Raw genomic sequence first — 19,634 nt, 5'->3', positions numbered from 1 at the left:
AATTGTGCCCATGAAACGTATACCAAAAACATTCTTCCAGGTGAAATGATTGAACTCCCTCAAAGCTAGGCAGCCTCGAAGTCCTGCAGAGATTCCACATCCCAAAAAGACTTAATCAGTGACCTCGGCATCAGGGGCTTCATAGCTGGTAATCCAGGACTGATTCATTTTTATAAAAGTCAAACGGTCCACGGAGTCTGTGGACAGACGCGTTCTATGATCAGTAATGAAACCTCCTACAGCACTGAATGCCCATTCTGAAAGCACACTGGCTGCAGGGCAGCCCAACAACTCAATAGCATACTGAGCAAGTTCTGGCCAGTGGTCTATTCTCATGACCCAGTAAGCCAGTGGATCGTCAGCTGGAAAGCTCTCTGTCTCTCTCTGTTTTGGCCCTGAGGTAATCGTCCACCATGTGATGCAGACGCTGCCGATGGAATGTGGAAGTTGACAGCCCTGGGCGGCGAGGACTAAAAAAAATTCCGAAATGCCTCACTTAGGCGGATGCCTTCTCCAACGCTCCTTTCTTGACCAACGGAAGACTCCAAACGACATTTTCCACCACACTGTAACCTACTAGAGTCAGGAAAAACATTCAATAAAATCCTCTTTAATGTGTCCTCAAGAGATTTTATCCTCTGCACTCTCTGTGGGGACGGTACGAGTTCAGAGACCGCCCCTTTATAACGGTGGTCAAGGAGGGTTGCCAACCAGTAATTATCCTTCTCCTTTATGCCACGTATTCTTGGGTCCTTTCGCAGGCTTTGAAGCATGAGGGAGCCCATGCGCTTCAAATTTGTAGAGGCTTGAGAAGCAGACTCCTCTGGGTCACTCAGGGTGACAGCATCTGGAACTTCTTTCTCCCAGCCACGTACTACTCCCAAGGGTCCTGGGGTTGGAAAGCCATTACTTACAGATTGACGCATGTCTTCCACTTCTTCAAAGCCTATGAAAGTGCCAGAATCCTCCTCCTCATCCTCCTCCCCTCTCTCCTCCTGTGTGTTCTGTGATATAGGAATGATGGTGTCTGCATAAAGTGGGCCTTGAGAGGAAAGGAAGTCCTCCTCTTCCTCGAATGCCCTGTCCATAATGCCACACAGAGTCTGCTCCAGCAGGAACACAACAGGGATTGTGTCACTGATGCATGCACTGTCACTGCTCACCATCCTTGTGGCCTCCTCAAATGGTGACAATACAGTGCATGCATCCTTAATGATCAGCCATTGGCGTGGGGAAAAAAAGCCGAGGCGGCCTGAGCCTGTCGTCGTGCCGTACTGACACAAGTACTTGAGAATACTTTTATACTGTTGGGCGGGAATGAGCCATGATTGGATAAAGTCATGATGACCGAGTCCAATCATGACTCTGATAGTGCTCTGTGCCCTGATTGGCTGAAGCATTCATTGCTTCAGCCAATCACGGCTTGCAATGCACTGTTCAGTGCCGCAATGCCTTGTGGTCGGTTCGGGGGGGGGGGGGCGAACAAACGGTCGAACGACCCGTTTGTTCGGCTGTTATCCGAACATCTGAACAATGAACGTTCGGCCCGAACTTATGCTCGGGCCGAACCGTTCGCCCATCCCTACTGCCAACGTCAGCTTGTTCAATTAAGCTTTGGTAATAAAACCTGGAAGCTGATTGGTTTCTTTGCAGAAGTGAGCCTGATTTTGTACTCTCCAGCTTTAGTAAATAAACCCCAGAGTGTGTTTTACTCCTTCTGTATATGGTGACATGTCAGGAATGTATTCATGTAAAGTTAATGAAATGTCTACTTTAATTATGGAAATGGTGGGGTTGAGGAAGAACTATGGAGCGTTGCCTGAATATATATTACGGTGGATAAGATCCAGAAATTTTAGCCCTGGTGAAGATGAACATACTGACAGATGACGAACCTTTGACTTAAAACAAAGCTGAAATCTGAATACTGTTATTTAACATTACACATCATCTTTGCTATTTGCACAACCTCCTCCAAAAATGAACGTCTTCTGCAATTTTGGCCAAGAGTTCGACCTTCAGCTTGGTCTTTCCTTTGTCCTCGTCCTTAAATTGCACCTTTTCTTCTGTACAGTTGTGGCGGGTTAAGGTGTCAGTCCCACCAAGAACTACATTCTGGTCTCCTGTACCACCAACTCAGGACCGTAGATCATTTTTTTTTCGGGGGGGGGGGGGGTTCAGCAGCAGGTACTAAGTAAAGGTCTTTTTAACCACTTCAACCCCCGGAAGATTAGGCTGCTCAATGACCAGAGCACTTTTTGCGATTTGGCACTGCGTCGCTTTAACTGACAATTTGCGGTTGTGCGGTCGTACCCAAACAAAATTGATGTCCTTTTTTTCTCACAAATAGACCTTTCTTTTGGTGGTATTTGATCATCTCTGCGGTTTTTATTTTTTTGCGCTATAAACAAAAAAACAGCGACAATTTTGATAAAAACACAATATTTTGTACTTTTTGCTATAATTAATATCCCCAATAATTTTTAAAAAAAGCTATTTTTTTTCTCAGTTTAGGCTGATATTTATTCTACATATTTTTGGTAATAAAAATAAAAATAAGCATATATTGATTGGTTTGCGCAAAAGTTATAGTGTCTACAAAATAGGGTATAGATATATGGCATTTTTTTAAATTAAATTTTTTTTTTTCTAGTAATGGCGACGATCTGCGATTTTTATCGTGACTGCAACATTATGGCGGACACATCGGACACTTTTGACACGTTTTTGGGATGATTGACAATTATACAGCAATCAGTGCTATAAAAATGCATTGATTACTGTATAAATGTCACTGCCAGGGAAGGGGTTAACACTAGGGGGCGATCAAGGGGTTAACTGTGTTCCCTCACTGTGTGTTCTAACTGTAGGGGGAGGGGACTGACTATAGGAGATGACAGATGACATGGTTCCTAGCTATTAGGTATCATGATCTGCATCTCCTCTCAGAAAACAACAGGGATTTGTGTGTTTACACACACACACACACGTCCCTGTTCTGCCTCTCGTGCCCGCGTTCGCTCGTGGATGGCGGTCACGAGCATCGGAACCCCCGCAGTGCAGCAGGCACGTGCGCGCGCCTGCTATAACGCTTAAAGGAGCCGACATATAGCTACGACGGTAGGGGTACCACCTGTCCGGGATTCACCCGGACAGTTCGGGTTTAGAATCATGCGTTCGGGTTTCAGACTGCATGAAACCTGGACACATTATTCATACCGGACTATGGCTTCCAAACAGGGTTGCTGGCTGCAGTTGTGTAAGCCGAGTGTCTGTTACACTCTCTCTCACACTGCCCAAAGCCAGCACTAACAATTACCCCTCCCTCCACACAGACGGGTGAGGAGAAAGGGCTCGATCTGCTCCTCTTCCTCCCACCTCTACAACTTTGTGTCTGCCTATACTCCTCAGCTACATCTGAATAAGAGGTTATGACTGCCAAGTGGTGAGTGAGCTCCCCATCCATCCGTCTGTGATTGAAGTCCCCCCCCCTTCTCTCTCCTGCCACTGAGTGAGTACACTAAGGTAAATCAGGGTTCTCAGAGCACCCCTTTCATTAGAGTTCCCCTTTACACCAGAGGCCACGGTGTACCCCCTTACAGCAGAGTCCTCTCCGTACATCAGAATTCTCAGTGTCCCCCCTTAGATCAGGGTTCCCAGAGCATTCCTTATGTTAGAGTCCCCAGAGTTCTCCCTTACATCAGAGTCTGCAGAGTCCCCCCTTACAGTGAAAGGGAACTCTGCGAGTTCAGATGTAAAGGGGAACCCTTGTGAATAACTTAATTTGATTAGAAATGTTATTTAATTGCAAAATACATGTGTAGTTCATAGTATAAAAAAAAGATTCCTGTGCGCCGCTAAAGTGTTCGGGTTTGACTTGAAGAAAAGGTAGCAACCCTATACGACGCCTCGCGGGATCGTGCCGACCTGCCGCAGTATAATGACGGCGGCTGGTCGGGAAGTGGTTGAAAAACACAAATTGCGTCAAATTCATAAAGACTGGAAAAAGGAAAACCTAGGGTATGTGTTGCTCATAGTAAGCACTCACATTCTTAATCCTCTTGAGAATTGAACCGGATTTCTGTTTTGCCTTCTTCCAGTTTTTATGAACATTGCCCGGTGAGATTGGTGGCGCACTGTAATAGCCAATCTTACTGGGCAGGTGCAAAGGGGACGCCATCTTGTGGAAGGAAGCACACTCACTAATTATTTTTTTTTATGCAGCATATTAGGCAAAAGAAGTGGTACTGTGCAAAGGCCATACATACAGAACGTACCTCCCAACTTTCGAGCTGGAGAATGAGGGGCATGACAGGGAGGCAGTGATCTGCGGCGCTCAAAAAAGTGGGCATGGCCAAACATGATAGTGGGAGGGTCTTAAGGGACACAGTTAAGCAAAACCTGGGCATCCTTGTACCTATAAAATATGCTGAGGCCGAGTCTTCCATAATTGCTGTTGTGTTGGCCTGCTAGGCCCTGACTGTTCACATGTAGCGATTTGGGTTCGTGGACAGAATCGCTGTGATTCCAAATCACACTGCAATGTTGGCAAAAATGCAGCACATGTGTTTGTGTTCCATTCGTTTTTAGTGGCACCAAAACATGATGTGGTTTTGGATGCTTGTTGTGCGATAAATCAATAAATCGCTCAACAATCACAGCAAAAAGACACCACATTGTGGTGCCAGTAAAATTGTATGGAACACAAACACATGGGCTGCGTTTTGCCAGCATTGCAGTGTGATTTGGAATCGGGCGCGGTGGCGGGCAGAATTACAGCAATATTCTGCCCACGTATCCAAATCGCTACATGTGCCTAACAGGCTAACACAACAGCAATTATGGAAGACTCGGTCCAGCGTCTCAATCACCACCATCTCAGATACCAGTAGAATGACAGGAATAAATTCTGCAGCACTGCAGATCTAAGCTAGCCTGACTAAGGAGGACACAAGGGAAAGAGGGACACACCAAGTGACCCGGGATGGACTGGGTCAGTGGACAGCAGCAGCCAACAGAACTTCAGATCATCCTTTCTTATACACGTCCACGTGACAGGCTGGTGGCTAACAGCACCCTTGAGGGTCCAGATCCTCACCCAAGCGGCAGTCAAAGGTGAGAAGTGGCACTGCAAGGAGGTGGAACTAATGGAAAAAGAGAGGATTGGTGGGCGGGTAGATGCCGGCCGCTCCTACTCTGCTCAGTGCTGCCTCCTGTCCTGGTGGCTGTGGCTGGACAAGTCAAGAAGACATGAGATCTTATAAAGGAGCCTGGAGGCACCGAGGTGCGGAGGCAGAGCAGTGAGAGCCAGGACCCTCTTTAAAATAAATGGACCCTGGGCAAACATTTTCAAAATTAGTTTACTGCGGCATATCTGGCACCAATTGTGATTGCTTGTCAGAGGTTACAGCACACATTAGGGCTCACTGGTTATTTGCTAGAGAGTACAGTAAATCATTTCTGCTTGCTGATTGGTTGCCAGAGGTTACAGCACATGTTACGGTTCACTGATTAGTTACAGCTCATCATTTAGGCTTGCTGAGTGGTTGCTAGAGGTTACTACACATCATTACTGCTCACTGATTAGTTGCTAGAGGTTACAGCTCATCATTTCTGCTTGCTGAGTGGTTGCTAGAGGTTACTACACATAATTACTGCTCACTGATTGGTTGCTAGAGGTTACTGCACATTATTTCTGCTCACTGATTAGTTGCTAGAGGTTACAGCTCATCGTTTCTGCTTGCTGAGTGGTTGCTAGAGGTTACTACACATCATTACTGCTCACTGATTGGTTGCTAGAGGTTACTGCACATTATTATGCTTGCTGTCTCTGTGTGTATGTGTTGGTATGTGTCAGCTAAACCACATCTTCCACCGTTAACTGAAATTGGGATCTGCTTGCTGTCTCTGTGTGTATGTGTTGGTATGTGTCAGCTAAACCACATCTTCCACCGTTAACTGAAATTGGGATCTGCTTGCTGTCTCTGTGTGTATGTGTTGGTATGTGGCCTTCTCTATCTATTGCCCTGTGTGCACAACCATGACATTATTTGTTGCTCTAGACTGTTTTACCTAAGTTTTATGTGTTGATCTTATCTTGGCCTCTGGCCTTTTGCTTTCCTGACTTTAGAAGCAAAAAGTCCACTTTGATTATTAGGCATTCTTATAGTCACTCATGATTAATTAACGAACTTCAACCCCACCCTTATAACAGTATATATTTGAGCATCCTTAAGGGGTGAGCACATTGCTCGGGGTGCACATTGCAGGGGCTTCTTTCTCTAAGTGATTCTTTCTATAAGTGATATGCACTTCAGTCTCTGCACTTCAGCGATTGCACGAAGCAAACAAATACAGCAATCTGCACTGGAAAGCACCTAACAGACTGCAGGTGACCCGTCTCTCTAATAAGCTCTCCTTCCACTCTGTAACATGCACTCTCTACCACTGCTTCTGACACTCCTGTCCTCTCTCCTCAAACTCTCTTACCTTCACCCCCCCTCTCCACCCGTCTGCTTATACATATCACCCTGCCTTCTGTCTTCTCCCTACTACTGCTCCTACCAACTCTTGCTCATTCTACATCCATACACTGATAAAACCTCCAGTACTCTGAGACATGCCCCTTCACATAAATCACAATCCCACATTATCTCCCTCGCCCTCCTGCTTCTCCTAATCTCTAGTGACATATCCCCAAACCCTGGGCCACCATCATCTGTCTTTGCCCATCCCCCTACACCCTCTGGCAGGAGCCGTAACCCACAGAACTTGGTCTCTATTCCTCTTTCCAAAACCAGCCCCCCCTTTTCCTGTGCCCTGTGGAATGCACGTTCTGTCTGCAACAAACTCACCACCCTTCACAACCTCTTTATCACAAATTCCTTTAACCTACTTGCCATTACTGAAACCTGGCTTCATGAATCGGACACTATTTCTCCTGCCTCCCTCTCCCATGGGGGCCTTCTCTAGACTCACTCCCCCAGACCAAGTGGACGGAAGGGAGGTGGAGTGGGAATCCTTCTAGCCCCATGCAGCACCTATCAAGTACTTCACCCACCTCCCTCTCTGACACTCTCCTCTTTTGAGGCACATTGCATTAGTCTATTCTCTCCCATTTCTCTAAGAATTGCTGTCATCTACCGACCCCCTGGACCAGTATCAGCCTTTCTTGATGACTTCTCTGCCTGGCTACCCTACTTTCTCTCTGCTGAAATCCCCACAATCATTCTTGGGGACTTCAACATCCCTGTTAACACTAACACTACTATTACTTCTAAACTTCTCAGTCTCACCTCATCGCTTGACCTGAAGCAATGGATACAGGCTCCTACCCACTCCAACGGCAACACCCTTGACCTTGCCTTCTCCTATCTGTGCACTCCGTGCAACCTTTCCAACAATCCACTCCCACTCTCTGATCACCACCTTATTAGTTTTGCTCTCTCCTTGTCTTCCACCTCTTCTCCCTCCAACCGCCTAACGGTTACCCGTAGAAACCTTCGCCACCTCAACCCTTCTCTTCTCTACTCTGCTACTGATCACCTTTATGACAAAATCTCACCTCTGTCCTGCCCCAACCAAGCTACTTTCATCTACAACAGCTCACTGTCTTCCTCCCTAGACAAGCTTGCCCCCCTCACTACACACAGAATTAGGCCCCGACTGCTACAACCCTGGCAAACAGATGACACCAGAAGTCTCAGAAAACGTAGCCACGCTCTTGAGCGCCTGTGGCATAAGACTAAGACCCAGGTAGACTTCACACAATATAAATCTGCCCTCCTAAAATACTACTCCTGCCTTCACACTGCCAAACAGACCTACTTTATCACACTCATTAACACCTTCTCATCCAGTCCACGTCAACTCTTCTCTACCTTCAATACTCTACTCTGTCCTCCACTGCCTCCACCCACCAACACACTCACTGCCCAGGAGATTGCCAATCACTTCAAAACTAAGATTGATACAATTCATGAGGAGATCACCAATGCGCAAAAACCTCCCCCATGCAACACCCCATGTCCACAGATACAATCATTACTTCCCTCATTCAACCCTGTTACTATTACTGAGGTTGCTAAACTTTTATCTAGCACCCATCTAACCACTTGCCCCCTGGATCCTGTTCCCTCGCAAATGCTACGCTCACCCTCTGACTCGATTCTACACTCTCTAATTCACATTTTCAACCTCTCCCTCTCTTGTGGCATCTTCCCAAACTCTCTAAAACATGCGCTAGTCATCCCCATTCTAAAAAAGCCCTCACTGGATCCCACCAATCTCAACAACTTACGTCCAATCTCCTTACTCTCCTTCTCCTCCAAACTTCTTGAAAGACTGGTCTACATCCGACTAAGCGACCATCTGACCATGAATAAAGTTCTAGATCCCCTCCAGTCGGGTTTTCGCCCTCAACACTCCACGGAAACTGCTCTCCTTAAACTCTCAAATTACCTACTAATGGCTAAAGCCAATGGACACTATTCTGTACTACTTCTCCTGGATCTCTCTGCTGCCTTTGACACAGTGGACCACCCCCTCCTCCTCAAAAAACTCCACTCCTTTGGTCTCCGTGACTGTACTCTTCGCTGGTTCTCATCCTACCTATCACACCGCTCCTTCAGTGTCACTTACAACTCTACTTCCTCCTCTCCTCTTCCTTTTTCCGTTGGGGTCCCCCAAGGTTCTGTTCTTGGACCTCTCCTTTTCTCAATCTACACCACCTCCTTGGGTCAGTTGATTGCCTCCCATGGCTTTCAATATCATCTCTACGCTGATGACACCCAAATCTATCTCTCCACCCCCCAGCTCTCTCCATCTGTCTCCTCACGCATTACCAACTTACTAGCAGACATATCAGCCTGGATGTCACATCACTTCCTCAAACTCAACCTATCCAAAACCGAGCTCATGATATTTCCTCCCTCAGGTGCCACTTCCCCTGTTTTCCCTGTCAATATCAGCGGCTCAACTATCAACCCATCTCCCCACGCCAGGGTCCTAGGTGTAATTCTGGACTCTGAACTAACCTTTCGACCCCACATTCTATCACTATCCAAAGCTTGCCACCTCAATCTCCGCAACATCTCCAAGATACGCCCTTTCCTAACCAATGTCACCACTAAGCTTCTAATCCACTCCCTGGTCATCTCCCGCCTTGACTACTGCAACTCCCTCCTCATTGGTTTACCTCTAAATAGGCTATCCCCACTTCAGTCCGTCATGAACGCTGCTGCCAGGCTCATCCACCACACAAACCGCTCAGCGTCTGCTACACCCCTCTGCCAATCCCTCCATTGGCTGCCACTCAGTCACCAAATTAAATTCAAGATACTAACTATAACTTACAAAGCCATGCACAACCTGGCCCCCAGCTACATCTCTAACCTAGTCACAAAATACCAACCTAATTGTTCTCTTCGCTCCTCCCAAGACCTCCTGCTCTCAAACTCCCTTGTCACCTCATCCCATGCTCGCCTTCAGGACTTCTCCAGAGCCTCCCCCATCCTCTGGAATGCTCTACCCCAATCCGTCCGATTTTCTCCTACTTTATCCGCTTTCAGACGATCCCTGAAAACTCATCTCTTCAGAGAAGCCTATCTGGCCCCCACCTAACAACTGTACATTTATCTTCTCAGTCAGCACATCACCCACAGTTATTACCTCTTGTATCTTTTGACCTTCCCTCTTAGATTGTAAGCTCTAAGGAGCAGGGCCCTCTGATTCCTACTGTATCAAAGTGTATTGTATTTGTACTGTCTACCCTCAAGTTGTAAAGCGCTACGTAAACTGTTGGCGCTATATAAATCCTGTATAATAATAATAATTATTTCTGCTCACTGATTAGTTGCTAGAGGTTACAGCTCATCGTTTCTGCTTGCTGAGTGGTTGCTAGAGGTTACTACACATCATACTCTCACTGATTGGTTGCTAGAGGTTACTGCACATTATTTCTGCTCACTGATTGGTAGCTATAGATTACTGCTTACTGATTGGTTGCTAGAGAATACAGCAGTGTGACAAAGTTCTGTTAAGCATGCCGGGAGAGTAGTGGGCATGACCAGATTGTGTATAAGAATGGCCTAAGCCCCCCCATTCACATTGGAGCAGCTTGTTGACCTGTCCAATCGCATGACAAGTCGCACCCTATTGCCAGCCATGTTCAAATGCCGCACTGATCTGAAAAAGTAGTTCCTGCACTACGTTTGGTGATTTCAGGTGCGACTTACATAGACATCTGTACATGAAGCTGCACTGATGTCTTCCAAGCCACACCTGAAATTTTAATTATGCGATTTCTAAAGAAGTTGCATGATTTCAAAACCGCAGTCAATGTGAACAGGGACTCAAAGGGGATGATTAAACAGAACCACCCCTTTACCACCTACCTCTGAATGAATATAGCAGCTGCATCAACGACTATACATTGTCATGACATCAATGCTTGGCTTCACGGTGCCGCAACCCGACATGTTAAGTTTCATTGGTGGCATCCCCGTTAAATGTGCCCATTGATGTTACAGTTGCTGCAGCCACAAACCAAATTCACAGAAAATCAGAGACTGCGGATAGATTACAGGAGATAACCAGAGACTGCGGATGGATTACAGGAGATAACCAGAGCCTGCGGATTGATTACAGGAGATAACCAGAGCCTGCAGATGGATTACAGGAGATAACCAGAGACTGCGGATGGATTACAGGAGATAACTAGAGACTGCGGATGGATTACAGGAGATAACCAGAGCCTGCGGATAGATTACAGGAGATAACCAGAGCCTGCAGATAGATTACAGGAGATAACCAATTACTGCGGATAGATTACAGGAGATAACCAACAACTGCGGATAGATTACAGGAGATAACCAATGACTGCGGATAGATTACAGGAGATAACCAATGACTGTGGATAGATTACAGGAGATAACCAGAGACTGTGGATAGATTACAGGAGATAACCAATGACTGCGGATAGATTACAGGAGATAACCAGAGACTGTGGATAGATTACAGGAGATAACCAGAGACTGCGGATAGATTACAGGAGATAACCAGAGACTGTGGATAGATTACAGGAGATAACCAGAGACTGTGGATAGATTACAGGAGATAACCAGAGACTGCGGATAGATTACAGGAGATAACCAGAGACTGCGGATAGATTACAGGAGATAACCAGAGACTGCGGATAGATTACAGGAGATAACCAGAGACTGCGGATAGATTACAGGAGATAACAAGAGACTGCAGATAGACTAGTTAAAGCACATATAGCTACTTCTTCTGCAATCTGCACTGACGCCCCCCATATCTACTTCCCTTCACCAACTGACACTCCCGTACCCACCAGTGTTGCCAAACTACCAGATTGAAATTTACTGGCTCGACCCAAAATTTACTGTCACAGCCAAGCCCTGGCAGGGCCAAATCATTTGGTGGAGGGGGGATTATAAAGATGGTCCATAAAGACATGGATGAGCAAGTTTGGGGTGGAGGAACTTGACTGGCCTGCACAGAGTCCTGACCTCAACCCGATAGAACACCTTTGGGATGAATTCGAGCGGAGACTGTGAGCCAGGCCTTCTCATCCAACATCAGTGCCTGACCTCACAAATGAGCTTCAGGAAGAACGGTCAAACATTCCCATAGACACACTGCTAAACCTTGTGGACAGCTTTCCCAGAAGAGTTGAAGCTGTTATAGCTGCAAGGGGTGGGCCAACTCAATATTGAATTAAAGTTCATGTGCGTGTAAAGGCAGGCGTCCCAATACTTTTGGTAATATAGTGTGTGTGTGCACATTTTGTCTAATAATATTAATAATAATAATATTATTATTATCAAAATGAACATTTTACTGCAGCCTGAAGGTGTCAGTGTTCATCTATTTAATACTGTAATTTGCAAATGTAATTACATTTTAGAAAAATATATATATAATTAAATTATCCTCAAAGTTATAATAAATACATTTTCTAAACCAACATGTGTTCATATTTGTAAGCGTACAATTCTAATAAGATAAAATAAAGCATGCCACAGCTAGGGTGCCCACGTGTCCCGCAATTAGCAGGTCTGTCACCCTCATTTCGGGACAATACAGTGTCCCGGATTGAAATTGACAGAGCGAGCAAATCCCGCCATAGCGCTGGCGCTCGCTCCGCCTCCAGTTCCGCCTCCACCTGAGACTCTGGCCCCTGGTTCTTAGAGCCGCCTGCCAGATAGCAACCAGTGAGCTCACAGCCGCGACTCACTCTGCCTAGTATGCAAAGCAAAGAAGTTAATTTCCAGCGGGGGGCAGCCCCAAAGACACCAATCCACCGGCACTGCAGTCTGGGTTAGGATCTCCATGGACAGTGATCAGGAAAAATGTAAAAAGCGCCACCCCCCCAGCACATTCCCGACTCCCACCTCTCTACTAGCACAAGTGGAAGGGGAGGGGGTCAGTAGTGGGGGGCTCTGCACTGAGGGAGGGGGGTCAGTACTGTGGGGGGGTCTGTACAAAGTGGGGGGGCCATAGTGAGGGAGGGGGGTCTGTATTTATTGGGGGGTTCTGTACTTAGTGGGGGGGGCCGGACTGAGGGAGGGGGGTCTATTCTTAGTCGGGGGCTCTAAACTGATGGAGGAGGGGGTCTGTATTTAGTGGGGGGTCTATACTTAGTGGAGAGGGAGGTCCGTACTGAGGGAGGGGATCTATACTTAGTGGAGGGGGTTCGTACTGAAGGAGGGGGTCTATACTTAGTGGAGAGGAAGGTCCATACTGAGGGAGGGGGTCTATACTAAGTGGAGAAGGGGTCCGTACTGAGGGATGGGGTCTATGCTTAGTGGAGAGGAAGGTCCGTACTGAGGGAGGGGGGTCTATACTTAGTGGAGAGGAAGGTCCGTACTGAGGGAGGGGTCTATACTTAGTGGAGAGGGGGGTCCTTATTGAGGGAGGGGGTCTATACTTAGTGGAGAGGGGGGTCTGTACTGAGGGAGGGGGTCTATACTTAGTGGAGGGGGGATCTGTACTGAGGGAGGGGGGTCTAAACATAGTGGAGAGGGGGGTCCGTAGTGAGGGAGGGGGTCTATACTTAGTGGAGAGGGGGGTCCTTATTGAGGGAGGGGGTCTATACTTAGTGGAGGGGGGGTCCGTACTAAGGGAGGAGGTCTATACTTAGTGGAGAGGGGGGGTCTGTACTGAGGGAGGGGGTCTATACTTGGTGGAGAGGGGGGTCCGTACTGAGGGAGGGGGTCTATACTTAATGAAGAGGGGGGGTCCGTACTGAGGGAGGGGGTCTATACTTAGTGGAGAGGGGGGGTCTGTACTGAGGGAGGGGGTCTATGCTTAGTGGAGAGGGGGGTCCTTATTGAAGGAGGGGGTCTATACTTAGTGGAGGGGGGGTCCGTACTAAGGGAGGAGGTCTATACTTAGTGGAGAGGGGGGGACTGTACTGAGGGAGGGGGTCTATACTTAGTGGAGAGGGGGGTCCGTACTGAGGGAGGGGGTCTATACTTAATGAAGAGGGGGGGTCCGTACTGAGGGAGGGGGTCTATACTTAGTGGAGAGGGGGGGACTGTACTGAGGGAGGGGGTCTATACTTAGTGGAGAGGGGGGTCCGTACTGAGGGAGGGGGTCTATACTTAGTGGAGAGGGGGGTCCTTATTGAGGGAGGGGGTCTATACTTAGTGGAGAGGAAGGTCCATACTGAGGGAGGGGGTCTATACTAAGTGGAGAAGGGGTCCGTACTGAGGGATGGGGTCTATGCTTAGTGGAGAGGAAGGTCCGTACTGAGGGAGGGGGGTCTATACTTAGTGGAGAGGAAGGTCCGTACTGAGGGAGGGGTCTATACTTAGTGGAGAGGGGGGTCCTTATTGAGGGAGGGGGTCTATACTTAGTGGAGAGGGGGGTCTGTACTGAGGGAGGGGGTCTATACTTAGTGGAGGGGGGATCTGTACTGAGGGAGGGGGGTCTAAACATAGTGGAGAGGGGGGTCCGTAGTGAGGGAGGGGGTCTATACTTAGTGGAGAGGGGGGTCCTTATTGAGGGAGGGGGTCTATACTTAGTGGAGGGGGGGTCCGTACTAAGGGAGGAGGTCTATACTTAGTGGAGAGGGGGGGTCTGTACTGAGGGAGGGGGTCTATACTTGGTGGAGAGGGGGGTCCGTACTGAGGGAGGGGGTCTATACTTAATGAAGAGGGGGGGGTCCGTACTGAGGGAGGGGGTCTATACTTAGTGGAGAGGGGGGGTCTGTACTGAGGGAGGGGGTCTATACTTAGTGGAGAGGGGGGTCCTTATTGAAGGAGGGGGTCTATACTTAGTGGAGGGGGGGTCCGTACTAAGGGAGGAGGTCTATACTTAGTGGAGAGGGGGGGACTGTACTGAGGGAGGGGGTCTATACTTAGTGGAGAGGGGGGTCTGTACTGAGGGAGGGGGTCTATACTTAGTGGAGAGGGGGGTCCTTATTGAGGGAGGGGGTCTATACTTAGTGGAGAGGGGGGTCCGTACTGAGGGAGGGGGTCTATTATTACAATGCAATTATACAAATACATTTCAAGCATGGTGTTGGGATGATATAAGTGCTAAAACCTGATTCACCCGACAAAACATTTGCCGCCGAAATCCCGTCAACCCCGTCAACCCCGAGACTATACTCATACATTCAACACCACGGCCCCCCCGGTCCTTGGCAGTTTGGAAATGTGGTCACCCTAATGCCACCACAGCCCAAAGGTGTCAGTGTTTATCTGTTTAATACTGTAATTTTCAGATGTAAGTACAGTATTTTAAGAAAAAGCATAATTATAATAATATCTACTGTCATTTTTTGATTTAATTATAATATAAAAGTTTTATATATAAATATATATATATATATATATATATATATATATATATATATATATATATAAAATTTGTTTTATTAACTTTAAGATATGTACATATAATCAAATTCCTAAAAAATATATATTTTTATGCATTTTTAGCCTCTATAATAATGAAAAAATACATAGGCGTGCGCAGCCTATTAGCTCATGCATGTGTGTTTGAGCTTAAGGGTGTGCACCCTTAAGCTCAAACACACATGCATGTGTATGTGCCTACATATATATGACCCCGGCGCATTGATCTCCCTGCGGACACAGTGAAAGAGAAGAGCATAAACACTTTTCCTATGGCAGAGCAGGTAAGAGGGAGATCTTTACCATGTTCCTGCTGCTACACAGAGCGATAACACTAATGCGCATGGGGTGAGTAGGGTGTGCCTGGGCACACCCGGCACACCCTGTGCGCACGCCTATGAAAAAATATCAAGTACGGTGTTTTTTTTTAATAAAAGTGTACCAAATAAAATTCATGCATTTTCATAAAAAAATTAAATAAATATATATATATATATATATACACACACATATTAGGTATGCTATTGTCAAGTAAATTAATGAATTAATGCATGCTGGCCTTGTTAAATTTTGGCCGCGGCATTTAAGCAGAAATGGTCATAAAAAAGGTAAACCTATTTATTTTGTATAAGCAATATTTGCAACTTTTCAGGATTCTTGGCTCCTGCCCTACGAACGACCTTCGAGCAAAGACAGCTTCCCCATGAATAATTAGCTTTTTTTTTTTTTTTTTAAGTCACAACCTAAAATGATATAAAATTGGTGCCTTTAAGTTGCCTCTTACGCTCCCAGAATCTTGTGAAAGGACCTGTTTTATAGAGGTTTTGCAATGCGATTTAATGCTGACAGCTTATACCTTCCTGGAAAAATGCTGTATGAATTCAATTACAACCAATTTTAAGGAAATAATTATTGTTTTAAATGTTATGGCCACCCAGCGAGAACCCAAGATAGAGAAAATTACCTAGCATGGCTCACGGCTGTGGTTTTTTTTTTTTTTTTATTCTCAATAAGAATAGTCATTATGTTGTGTGATAGAGCTAATAAAATCACTTTTATTTATTTTTCTTGGTGTCACTGTAATGTTTTTTTTTTTATTGTGAGGCTGGGGGTGGTCACACGCTGTGTGGCTGCAGTGGAAAAAAAAAATCTATGATGGGACTGCTTTGTATTCTTTGCATATAGAGAATGAAGTTCTCTGTGATATGTATTTGGGTGGCGGGATTGGGGAACAGAGGGGGTAGTGAGAGAGCAAAAAAAAAAAAAAATCGAAATTTGAATTATTTTTTTGTCATTCACAGGCAAAACTTCAAACTGCACAAAACTGACTTTTCAAAAGCATTACTCGGTAAGAGTGGATCTCTGGCCCAACCGGGAAAATTGGGAAGGGTTAAAGCAGGACTCCCTCTTCTTAAACTTCCTCTACAGCAGAGCTGGAGCATGAGAGGAAAAAGCAGCACAAGAAGCCAGTGTATGTTCTGGAAAGAAGCGTGCTGATAGGGGGAGAGAGCCGAGTGACCGAGAGATGAGCTGACCATTGTTCCGCTTCTTCTTCTTTTAACTGATCAGGCACTGAGGACATCTAGTGGCGGAAAAAAAGTACTGCTGGGAAAAAATCTCTGGCGTGAAGCTGACTATCTACTTGCCAACCACAATACAAATATACACTATATTACCGAAAGTTTTGGGACGCCTGCCAGTGCTGGGACAAGGTCATCTGGTGCCCAGGGCCAAGATGGCAAACTGTGCCCCCCCCCCCCCAGGTTGTAAAGAAGGAGCGACTTATAGTGGGACCCAGTGACACTAAGGCTCAGTTCACACCTAGGCATTCCGGATTGCTGTGATTCTGCCTGCAATTTCCAAATTGACGCACAGACACGCTTGCGATCCCATTACTTTAAATGGCACTCCAATCGCGGTGCGATTTTGTGGCAATTGTCCCTCGACAAATTGCGACAAAATTGCGGGAAGCTTGTTGCCCAAAAGAAGCTCTGGAATACCTAGGTCATGAATGTAGCTTTATACACTGATCAGTGCTAATAATATGCACCGACACTGTACTAATGACAGCGGCTGAGAAGGGGTTAATATCTAGGGGCATCCAAGGGGTTAATTGTGTGCCCAACTATGTGTAATGTGTGTACTGATGTTTACCATTGACTGGCTTGTTTATTTTCCCTGCTTTGCAAGCGAACATTTCCTTTGTATAGAGCCCTGTGTTGATTGTCAACACAGGGCTCTGGGCTGTGATTGGACACAGCCAGTCAATAGGTCCCGGCCATGAATCACTGGTTGGGATCTGCTGACATACTCCCACTGTGTCAAATCACAGGGGAGTAGGGCGGGCAGGGGCAAGCACCCGAAACCCTAAGCCTAGGTTCACACTGTAGCGATGTGAGAACCAGTGCGATTCCAGCGCCGTTTCCCACATCGCATCTCTCCCGCAGGCAGTTCACGCTGCCCTCTGAGAACCGCTGCGGGTGTCAATAGAATGTTAATAACACCCCCAGATCGGTTTGCAGATTGCAGTGCGAACTGTGGATTCGGACAGGAATCGGATCGAATGGGTGAGGAACACGCGAACATGCGATCTGATTCTAGTGCGGTAAAAAAAAAAAAATCCCTGCATCTTTTTTGTGCAAATCCAATGCGAGTTCAGCCATACAACTGTATGGCTGAACTCGCATTGCACAGACATGGCATGTGATCGTCAGTGTGAGTGCGAATCATATGTGATGTCTGTGTTCGCTACAGTGTGACCCTAGGCTGAAACAGGCAGTGATGGGAATGTCGTGGTGCATGTAGCTGCCACCCCGTCGCAGTACATGTACTGCGACGGGTTGGCAAGTGGTTAATTACCAATGGTATTTGTAATATGCAGCATGAAGGGGTTAATGTGTATTATCAATGCTGCATTAGTTACAAGTGGCAGTTAAAGTGGTGTTCCACCCCAAAAAAAAAAAAAAAAAAACTACACGAAAAATCCTAAAAAAAAATACAAAAAAACATTTGGATATTTTTTTTTTTTTTTTTACTCACCTCTAAATGGCTGTTGCTAGGGGGTCCCTCGTAGTCTGCCTCTTCCAGTGCCTGGGCTGGTGACATCACTTCCCCCTCGGCACAGGAAGGGCTCCGCTCTGCTCCCTCCTTCCTGTCAATCATCTGGGACCCATTACAGGTCCCAGGTGACTGAGCGGCCAATCACGGCGCTCGGCGCCGCTCGCGCATGCGCAGTAGGTGCCAGGCTGTGAAGCCACAGTCCGGCGCCCACAGTTGCAATGCCGGCGCCGCCGAACGGAGGGGGAGACGAGCGAGGCTTCGATCCGCCACATCGCTGGACCCAGGGACAGGTAAGTGTCCAATTAAAAGTCAGCAGCTGCAGTATTTGTAGCTGCTGACTTTTATTTTTTTTTTTTTTTTTTTTTTTTAGTGGCCCTCCTCTTTAATTAACCCCTTTGTGTTGCATTAGTGGCATCAGTGTTAATTAACTTCTGCAGCATGCAGGGGTTAATTAACACTGACACTGGTGCCACTAATGCAGCCCAAAGGGGTTAAATAACTGCCACTTGTCACTAATGCAGCATTGATAATACACATTAAAGAGAAGTTCCACCCAGGGGGTCCATTAAAAAAATAAATAAAATTCGCCCCCCCCCCCCCTCCGCTCGTTGGCGCCGGCATTTCAACTGTTCGCACCGGGCTGTGGCTTCACAGCCTGGCACCCACTGCGCATGCGCGAGCGGCGCCGCGCGCCGTGATTGGCCGCTCAATCACCTGGGACCTGTAATGGGTCCCAGATGATTGACAGGAGGGAGGGAGCAGAGCGGACCCCTTCCTGTGCCGAGGGGGAAGTGATGTCACCAGCCCAGGCAAAGGAAGAGGCAGACTACGAGGGACCCCCTAGCAACAGGCATTTAGAGGTAAGTAAAAAAAAAAAAATATCCAAATGTTTTTTTGTTTTTTTTTTTTAGAATTTTTCAGGTATTTTTGTTTTTTTGGGTGGAACCCCACTTTAAGTACCCTTCATGCATATTAAAAAAATACCATTGGTAATATATTAACCGCCCCCCAAAAAAGGAGTTAACAAATTCATCTGCAGATGGCTTACTTACTATTGCTTGGTTCCTCCTCCTCTAGATCACACTCGCTCCTGTCGAGAAACGTCCCCTATCTGATAGTGTCCGCCCTGTACTGCGCAGGCGCACAAAGGAGACGCCGAAAGTCTCCGAAGATGAACGGCTGTTCAGGGCGGATCATTCTCGTCAGAACAGCGCTGCGCCTGCGCAGTACAGGGCGGACAGCCCAACACTATCCCATGGGGGGGGGGGACTTTCTTGTCAGAACAACGGCAGTCGGGCAGAGATTTGCTCCGCCTGACAGGGAAGTGAAGGGCTCGTCCTCGCTGTGCACTAGCGCATGGGGCACAGACATCATAGCAGCTCTGACTGGCTGTGCAGTATTCTGTGTGTACAGTCCAGCCACTTCACCTGCGCCCCCCTTCCTCTAGTGATTTGTTCCACCCAGGGCATCCGCCCCTTCCGCCCCCGCCTTGTACCGGCCCTGACGCCTGCCTTTACACGCACATGAGCTTTAACCATTTCCTGACCGGGCCATTTTTGCGATTCGGCACTGCGTTAATCTAACTGACAATTGCGCGGTCGTGTGACGCTGTACCCAGATAAAATTGATGTCCTTTTTTCCCCACAAATAGAGCTTTCTTTTGGTGGTATTTGATCACCTCTGCGT

This window comes from Aquarana catesbeiana, linkage group LG06 (assembly GCF_042186555.1).
Source record: "Aquarana catesbeiana isolate 2022-GZ linkage group LG06, ASM4218655v1, whole genome shotgun sequence".
NCBI lineage: Eukaryota > Metazoa > Chordata > Amphibia > Anura > Ranidae > Aquarana > Aquarana catesbeiana.
Note: the sequence above shows the minus strand (reverse complement) of the source record.